The following is a 10,000-nucleotide window of genomic DNA, read 5'->3' as shown; positions in this document are numbered from 1 at the left end:
TTATAACAGCAATATTATGCACTTCATGCAATATTTGTGCCAAAAGGACACATTGTTTCTCTAAATGTAAGTTTGTGATTGTTGAGACCCTCTTATGGGAAAATTGTTGTACTTGAAGCAATAGTTTTAAAAAGTAAAAAATAAACAAAAAACAAAAAAACAAAGTCTGTGACATTTATTGTGATGTGAGAGCTTCTATGTGTGTCTCCCCAGATGCTTGGTGGTGTTGTATGTGACATCTTGTAACATGTTGTTGTTTTTAGTGTTATATCTAACCTTATTCACAATGGTGGTGAGCTCTCAAAAGGTGTATGTGCTCCCCAAATACAATGCTTGTCTTTACTCATGATATAGGTGAGCCTCATAAAAAGATTGATATACTCTTGTTGAATATGATCATTATTTTTCTTTGGTGTGTGTGAAGTTACGACCTTTGGTAATATTTTTGCTAAGAAAGGAAAATGTGAAGAAAACAATATTGCCTTGTGATTGCATGAAGACCAATTTGCAGCTTTATTTCCTTTTTTTAATATTTTCTTTTCTTTTTTTTTCATTTATCATCCTTATTATTATTGTGTTTCAATTGTTGATTTCATTTTCTTCAGCTGACAATGGTGCTACCAGGATGAACGTTTACTTCTTACTTAAGATGTAAAATAGTTGTGTAACTTAAGTTTATTATGTTAATTAACTTTTGCTATCAACACTGCCATTATGTTCAGACTTTAATTTGGGTTTGTTTCTAGTAAGGAAATCAAACTAACTTTATTTTTAAGTTAATCATAGCCTGATAACTGCCATGCCCACATCTTGAGTCCAATGTTAAATAGTCACAACCTTTTAATGAGTCAGTTTTATGGTTAAGACCCATATCATGAGTTTGATAACTGTATAGTGTGTTTTTGTGTTGTGCGTGATCAATGAAATAAGCTTTAGATTGGGCTTCTTTGAGAATTTATAGAATCATCATTTCTCCTGTATACAACTCGCCTTCAAGAAGCACTGTTGGGCATACGGTGTAAGATCCATGACCTTAAGGATCATGGATCAGTTGATATTATACCATCACGTGCTTCATGCCCTGTATTTGCCAAGGTCTTAGGTGTTGAGATGTCCATACTGTCATTTTTAAAAGATTATGTACATGGAAGTCGCACAACTGTCTGTACTCTTTCATGATGAATGTATTTTAAACAATGCCCAGTTGTTTTGTAATATGATCAGCAGTACTACAGTTTGGCCATGATTTTCATTTAAGTTCTTAGCAAGTAATCATAGGGGTCCTGAGAATCTGTGAACAAGGTTTCTGTTGTAAGATCAAGCAACATGGCATATTATTAAGGCATTCTTTTCTGAATTGACTAATTGTTTCTTAAGTTTTAGATTTTCAACTTACTTGCAGTACAGTCTTTTGGGTACTCTGAACAAAAAGAAAGGAATTTAGATCTAACTAGGGCAAAAAGCATCACATTAAAATCTTTTATCTTTCTCCTGTCTCCTTTGCCTCTAAATAAGTCTGGTACATTACTAAGATCAAGTTTGAAATTGGAACATGATTTTTTATTACCATCTATGTCCTTGCTTACAGTACAACAGTATCATTGTAGACTGCATTTTTCTTGTTTTTGTTGCAGTATTTCACACCAAATGTATATAATCACCCAGTGGGAAGCTAAAACATTATTTAGTGCAGACCATTTCCAAGATAACCCAATATGCCCTTTGTTCACTTCCTGTGGCTTGGAGCTTCCAGGCCTTGTCTCTAAGCAGCCTCTTGACTGCTAAATGACTACCTACCTCTGTTTATCTTGATGATAGTCACTTGATTAGCGAGGGTCACATGCGGTTCATGAGGACAAAACCATCGCTTCAGACTCAAACAAAAGTGAACATGCTGGATCAAGATTCTCTACACAACTGCTTCTGCTTTGCATAGTGGCTGGTATTCTCTGCTGACCAGACTAGATGGTGTTCAGAGCAAATACACCACAGCCACTGCTGCTGCTTCAGTTGATGCCCTTTAGATGTAGTCGGCCCAATTCTCAGATATTGTGTGGGTGTTATGTGGTAATGCAATCCATTAAAAAAAGGGAAAAAGAAAATTAATCTCTACTTTTTAGAAGTTGTGTCTGAGAAATAAAGATAGAGTATAATTCATGCATTTTATCATCCATATTTTACCTCATGACTGTATATTGATTACAAGTTAAAATTGAATTTGAGTGAATAGACACATCTGGCTCTTCCAAAGAAATTAACTCTTTAGTAACAGTTGGAATTTACTTGACACATATATGCAAAGCTAAAATTTTATTTGTACTATGCTATGACTTATATAAATTTAGTTGAGCAAATAAGTAGTGTGACAGGCTGCTTTTTCAGATATTTGATTTTTTTCCTTATCTAAAACAATAGGATCTCTTGAATCCTGTCAGCCTTGACTTGATTAGCCGATTTTGGGCGGATTTGTGTGCGTGCGTGCATGCCTGCGTGAATGTGGGAGTGTGCATGTGTGTAAGGGAAGATATTAAATAAGTTTATATGTTTGCTCTGAAAGTTCTCAGCTGAGCCAAGGTCATTGAGCATATTTATATCCTAGCAGTAGATTATCTATGAGTCCTGAAAGGGTTATTATCACACATCCAATTTGGCTCTTTATTTTTCTGTGTCAGAAAAACAGTGAAACCGATATTTATCTTGAGCCTCCTTCCCTGCTCAGCATCACAGAAAGGTAGATTAATTGAAAATAACCATCTCATGCTACTTATGCTACCGCATGTTCATTTCAAAGTGCAAATATCAAACCTTTTGTTTCATCTCATTCCATATGGAACCTGTTTTCCCAAAACTATCAAGGCCAGAGACCATAGACTATCTTTTTTCTTTCTTAAGGATAAGTCCGATATGCAAAGCTGAGCCCCGCCCGGGCTATACCCATGAGGGGAGCCCGGCCAGCGTCGACTAATGCCGACTCGCTAACGTGTGTCAGCTGCTGCTGACTCGGCTGAGCTTAGTCCTTACTCACCGTGGTGCCCAGCCACAGCTGTAACCTCCAGGCGACAATTGCAATCTCTCGCGCCTGGGCTGTTCTGAATTCGCGAACCGCCGACCCCTCGGATGAGAGGCCGACACGTTACCACTGTACAATCCCGGAGGCTATTTTCTTACTTTCTTTGCTTATTGTTATATGCTGTTGTAACTGTTATGTCCTACCAACTTGGAAATGTGGGTTACTGATTTACTGAAAGAGATGGCCTACGAGATGTTTTTATGGTAAGTGTTCTACTACTGCAGAAAATTCACTTGGTCGAAATTTCCCCATCAAATCAAATTAAGAAATCTCATAAGTCATTTGAACATAAATGGCATAACTTATAAGGCAAAGACAACAGCCACAGATAAATGATTGAGCAAGTGCAATACACCTTATAGGGCAAAAGGAAAAAACACAGAAAAATTGGTGCAGTTTGTTAACAGATGAATAGAAATATACAAGAATGACGAATAACACTGCTTGCAGAAACAAATGCAATATGACAGAATACATACAAATTCCTGGATGAAAAAATTTTAAAATTTTTAACTTTTTAATTCGCCGCTTCTTACTATAAACTCGGCACCCGCGCTCCCCACGGCTCGACCAATCACGCCCCGGCGAGTCGAGCAGCGTAAATTTGCTGCCTGTCTTTTATTCAGCTTTTCATTTTACTCGTGTTCTTCGTGTTTGATTTTACTACGTTTACATGTTCCTTTAACCTTTTACGTTCATGTTTTGTTACCCCTTGATTTTATATATTGTTTTATGGTGGTTGTTTTCTTTAAAAACAATCTTTTAAACTCCTAAATTTAAAAAACCTGTTAAGAGAGACCTATCCTGTTTTTAACTCCCCCCCCCCCCCCCTCTCTCTTCTTCTTCCTTGCGTAACCACAGCCTCGCCCACGCCTCATCTCATTTATCCTCCCATAGCGTAAGCGTCCCTCATCCTAATCCTTACCCTTATCTCACTGGTTCCGGATTTCCGACACGTGACATATGTCACGCCTGCACTCTGCCATGACCGCGGCTCCTTTGTCGAAAGGAGTGACAACGCGCGAGCGGGGGAGATGTCATGGCCAGTGTTGACAATCCAAGCGTGGTGAGATCGCCAGAGCATGTCTCCCTGGAAGTCTGCCGCCAACAGGGAGAAATCTCTGCTCGACGCGGGCGAGGGAGATGGCCTCTGATTAGCGATCTCACTCGTATTCTAACCTTGCCGCCTCATACATAAAAGTACAAATATAAAAATCAACTAAAAAGTAGAAATAAATAAAACCAAAAATATTTTGGTTCTTGTTCATTTTGTTCAAGCGTAGAGTAAAAAATAATATACAAAATAACAAAAATAAAATCCATAAAAAAGTACTTGCTTGTTCTTGTTCTTGTTTAAATATAAATAAAACAAATAATAAAAATAAATAAACAAATACAATTAAGAAAAATAAAAAAATCAAACAAAATCTGTTTTTTCGTTAAATATTAACAACATAATAATTCCTGTACACTTGTTTTGCCAGCATAAAAATGAAAATAAAGTATAAATACAAAAATAAAATCACAAATACGTTCTTGAGTTCTACCATATCACTTTCCCCCTTCCTCACCTCATGATGATAACAGAAGCAAAGGGTGTCGCCCCCGTTCTATTAATCTACCCCTTCTTTCACTTTCACCACTTTACCTTTCCCCCCCCCCCCCCCCCATTTATTATTCACCTCTTTATTTATTATTGTTCGTTATTAACGAACAAAACAAGGGAAGGAGGAGGGGAGAAAGACATGAAGGAGGTGTAAGAAGTACACGAAGGAAAAAGATGATGCTGCCTAGCCAAGGAACTGGCCCCCATTCATTGCCCCGGTCCAGAAAGAAGACATCGCGGCCAGGGCCGCCCCTCTTCTCCTGAAGAAGACATAGTCTAGCCAGACGGGCAACCAAAACACGAAGTTTGTAGTCGTTGTTTACATAGCCACCTGCGCCAGGGAGAGGCACAGAAGCTTTCTCGTGTGATCGTGAGGACGATACAACTCGTCCCCAGCCCATAGTACAGACCCGTCTGCTATACCGTGTACATTAGTACGTATAGAACCACGCGGCTGCTTGCGGGCCGCGTGCTTGCCACGTGGTTCCTCAACCAACGCCTCAAATGGCGTCCCCACGCCACTCCCGGGTATTTAAGGCCAAGGTGACCCAGGCCACGGAGGCTCCTTTGCCGTAAGGAGTGGCAACGCGCGAGTGAGGGAGGAGATGTCATGGCCAGTGTTGAGAATCCAAGCGGAAGTCCTGCCGCCGACAGGGAGAAATCTCTGTTCGACGCGGGCGAGGGAGATAGCCTCTGATTAGCTATCTCACTCGTATTTCATCCTCGCAGTCTCCCGGTTAGCCGAGGACGCCACCGTGCACGGTGGCGCCTGGCAGGCCGCCCTTTCTGCTCCCAACCTTCCCCGTTAGCCGAGTGCGCGCCGCAGCCCGGGCATGTGGAGTCGGACTCGACGACTCATGAGTTCGCTCATGCCAAGCGCGTCCCGCCATGCCAAGGCCACGCACACGCAGATGGCGCAGGGCCTCCCTCTCCAGCCTTTATCCTCCTTTCCGCCTCCCTGTCAGCTATGCCCCCAACTTTTACCCCGCATGTTGGGTTAAGCCCCGACTCTTTTCTCTCTTACTAAATCATCTTTTCGATTCCCCCCTTTATCCTTCCCCTCTCCCGCCTTCTTTCCCCCACGGTAACGGGTCTTTTCTTATAACTTTCGTTCGTTCGTAGGCCACGGAGAGTTCCTGCCCAGTACTTGTCCTGTCAAGATAGGCCGCCCGGCCTACGGCTTCAGGCGGGAGTGGCGGTCGGCCCCCGCGACCTCCCGCACTCAGTACTTACCCAAGGCTTGTCTCGTGTGTTCTATATCTGTGTTGCTTGTACTCTTCTAAATAAAGAGTCAAAGTCATCGTCCCCTATTACAATTCCTGCATAACCAATGTATAAAGGTGTTCAATATAGAGCCTTTACATTCTGGTGGCAGGGTGGTCGTTGCGTCCTTTCGGCTCGCAACGTGGGCACACAGCCTCCGGTTACCGCTCGACCCATCGCTTTTACAGGTCTTCAAAACCTGTGAGTTACACATTTTGGGCCTTTTCCTTTCCTTTCTCTATCTTCCCCCTAAATGTGTTAAGCCGTATGTGCAGTCACTCTCACGTTGGTTTGGTTGGGTTAAAGTGCTAATTGACAGCAAATGGCACGCTCTCCATTCTTCTGACCTCAGATCACATTACTGTGTGATCACGGTATGGAGTCAGACAATATGAATATCTTTCATTTATTAAATATTTATTTATTTTTTCTCGTGATTAGATCATTATATTGTTTTAATTGCAACGAATTTAGCGCGTTCGTGATTTTACTGTTTTCATGAACATCATCTCATTATTTTTTTTCTCACTGCCCATTTTCCGTCTTGACCTGACCTCCGAGTGAAGTCATTAGTCAAAGCCCGCTTGGACAGTTTGGTGATCTGACCTCACTTTCACTTTGAGTGATTGACACGCTGAAATGGCTGTGAGAACAGCTATCATTTCCTATAAATTGTTTTCTAGAATTGTTACAAAATAGGGATAACGCATAGCAACCCGTTACATGTTCATTGGTGACACGTTCTATCGGGGTTAGAACGGAGCTTGTAACGCGATTTATATACATTTACATTTTAATATAGCGCTAGGGATCTTCCCCATGTCATAGTGTCACAGTGACTGATTACCCTGGGGTTGCGTTTATGCGTAATAGACCCTCGTTCCGACGTAATGATAAGTAGGTATAACTGAAGTTAATCATACGCTCGGCAACTTTTGAGCCGGTGTGACCCACTGTTACGTCCGTTAACTAATGTAGGCCTAGGGCTTAAGCTAGAATCGCGATTCACTTATTAATCACACTCTGCTCACACTTTAGACGTCGCTGGCATGTTTGGGTAAATCCCATCGATTTGTGATTCATGATCAATACCCGTAGGGCATTGCATGAGCGCCTATCATAGATCCGCAGATAGAGTGGGTTATTTATAAATTTTCCTAGCTCGTTTCGCTTCGTAAAGCACGGTATTTTGGGTACAGACCCCCGTCAATGACGTCTGCATGCGCAGCTTGACAATTTGTTACCTCGGCAGATTGTTCTCCGGGAAGATTCACTTGCGTGAAGCCGCAAATATTGTTTTCACGTCACCATTCATTAGTGCGTCATTCTGTCGCATATCATTAAATGCGACAGAACTCTCACTTTTACGCTCCGTGTCACACACATACATTTATTTTCTGTGTGACGACAATGATTCAAGTAAATCCTTGCGGGTTGCCAAAGTCGTTTCTCTTATCAAGATACGGTTTGGTAGTTCAAGCTAGGTCCTTGCGGATCGCTACTACCGTCTCCCTCTTCTAATTGTAAAACACAAAATAAAAAAAGACGAAAATAACGAAAATACGACCATAAAAACTGCATTTTTTTTTTTTTTATAAATAATCGGCTAGTCGCGCTTAATACCCTCTCTTCTCTGTTGTCTTTCTTTTCTCTTACTATGTTGGCCCTTATGTGTATAATCTGGTTCACGATATCTGTCACGGCACCGAAGGAGGCCCTGCTGCAGAAACGGTCACCCTCGGACGCCATGGAATACGTCACCGGAAAATCGCCAGAAGCCTGGAGACCAGGATATTCGTCAGAACAGGTATCAAGCCGCCCCAGGATGTGGAAGGGCGCCGCCTTCCAGGACGCCCGTAGATCCAACGAAGGAACTCGCCAGCGCAGGTACAAGTCGCCCCATAATGCTGTGACGGGTGCCGCCTGCCTGGACGCCGCAGATCCAGTCAAACTCCAGGAGATCATCAGCGCAGGTATCAGCCGCCCTGAGATGCCGAAGAGGACGCTTCCTGCCGGACGCCCGTGATCCTGACGAAGCTTACGAGGACGTCTGTACGAGCACGCAGCCGAGAAGACCTGGACGAGATCTGCGACACGTGTATTGGGCGAGTAAGCCGCCGAGTTAGGCCTGGACGAGGACCATGAGGAAGTCTGGACGAGTCCGAAGTCAAGGAGGACCTGTGCGAGACCTTCGAGTATGTGTTAATGTCGAGGACGGACGGATTTACCAGGGACCAGGATGAAGAAATGCCCGACTTCGCCACAACGATTGTACTTTTGTTCTTGTGTGCCTGCGTGTTTCTTATGGTTGTACCTGTAGCACTTCAAGAATTGGTCAAAGCACTCAGGCTCTATGTTATAGGTGGGAACGGATGTGTTAAACATCACGATCCCACGGGAAATAAGTTTCTGTGCCTCTTCAGGCGAGGAGCATCGCATCTTAACGATCCGAGACTCGGGAGGTTTATAAATGTCAACAACAGTGACATCCTTTGGGATGATATTTCCGCCTGAATGGCCTCACACGATCGTGGCGGGATTGTCTTGTCGATCTTTTTTGCCACGACCGTGCATTTTGCCTTTGTTCCAGGGGAAGGAACGGGTTTAAATCCCTGTGCAGCGCGTTTCTTCTGGCCAGATGGTGAGAGGAAGGGGGTCAGTTGCTCAGGCTTGGCTACTACAACTTTATAACCGTTATGTACTTTGAAGCAGTGCGTGACTGCAACCTCTGTGATTGAGAAGATTTTCTGGAGAGCCACCTCACAGGAGATGGGCTCCCCAGAGTATGCTAATTTGATCATGTGACCCATGATAACATAGCGTAAGGGTGATTGTGATGGGTGGTGGGGGGAAGGCTAGCAACAGCTAATATGACAGGAACGTGAAATGGCGGAAAGTGGTATAAAAAAAGGGAGGCACACTGAGCAATTGACAGTCTTTGTGTGTTAGTGCCGGTCGGGGTTGAACCCTGCCGAACGGGAATCAACCCTTATATGTTCGGCCGGCACCTCGCAGTAAAACTACCAATTGCCACAGTGCTTCGTGTTTTAATTGTAGGCACTCTGGCGTACAATTAAAACACTAGCTCCAAAGTAAAGTAAGTGTGATAACAACCCAAGGTATGCACACAAGGTCAAGGTTGTCTTTGCGTGGGATGTCAAATAGTCTGTTTAGGAAGAAACCCACAGCAAAAACCTTGGGACCCAGAGGTCCTGAGAGCCCTTGGATTTCCACGTGGGCATACCCCGTAAATCTGCCGGGCCCCGTATCAGTCAACACCCGACACCGCTGCTGAGCATCCATTCAGACTGCCCTCGATTTCTGACAATCTGCTTGCTGTGCCAGCAGAACAAACAGTCTTCGCAAGCCTTGCAGTATTTATGAATTGTTAAATAAATAAAAAATAAAGAAAATAAATAACTAAAAAAATGACTCACAGTTAGAGAACGTGGCACTAACTATCGGTCACGCCCTATTCTCAGCCCCAATTAGTTGTAAGGCCAGTGGGAATCAAATAATTTTCATTAGTTCATGATATTCATGTACTTTAATGTTTCCTATTTGTCTTTCATATAGCACATTGATTTATAATTTTGAGTGGCATTTTCTTGATCATCTTCCTCTGTCAAACATCTACAGTGCCCACTTCTGGCCTTTTCTCTGGGGATCCACTTGTTTGGTATCAGTTGAACCACAGACACACGGTTGGCTTTGAAATACCTAATCACGATATTTTGGATCTTTATAGTTCCTCAGAGTAAACTGTAATTATGACACTACAAAAGATATATGGGGTCTCAAATATTAATATTGGCATGATATGAGGCCCCCATATTAACTCTGAAACACTATCCGAACACATTATGAAGCTTCCTCTGTTCCAAGTTTTGAAAACAAAAAACATAATTTCCTAATCAACACTTAGTGATCGTTTCAGTTTTATCTTTTTTTTGTGTGTGTGTGTTTGTGATTGTACACACACACACACACACACACACGCATAGCTATATTCCCTAATAAACCTTCATAATTAGTGCTGTGACAGGAACCCAAACGAAAAG

The 10,000-nt window shown here is 42.6% G+C and overlaps 1 protein-coding gene across 33 annotated transcripts in view; it reads left to right on the top strand.

Annotated features, from left to right (window-relative positions):
- Window positions 1-2,153, top strand: part of LOC125037396 (basement membrane-specific heparan sulfate proteoglycan core protein-like) — a 362,744-nt gene extending 360,591 nt beyond the window's left edge. For all 33 annotated transcript variants that reach the window (XM_047630535.1, XM_047630533.1, XM_047630526.1 and 30 more), the window contains one exon: window positions 1-2,153. This exon is cut by the window's left edge and continues 762 nt beyond it. The gene's annotated coding sequence lies outside the window, so the exon portion shown is untranslated.
- Window positions 2,154-10,000: the final 7,847 nt, after the last annotated feature.

The sequence above is a fragment of the Penaeus chinensis genome, chromosome 23, assembly GCF_019202785.1.
Source record: "Penaeus chinensis breed Huanghai No. 1 chromosome 23, ASM1920278v2, whole genome shotgun sequence".
Taxonomy (NCBI): domain Eukaryota; kingdom Metazoa; phylum Arthropoda; class Malacostraca; order Decapoda; family Penaeidae; genus Penaeus; species Penaeus chinensis.
The sequence above is the reverse complement of the archived record's forward strand: the minus strand, read 5'-3'. Positions and strand labels throughout refer to the sequence as shown.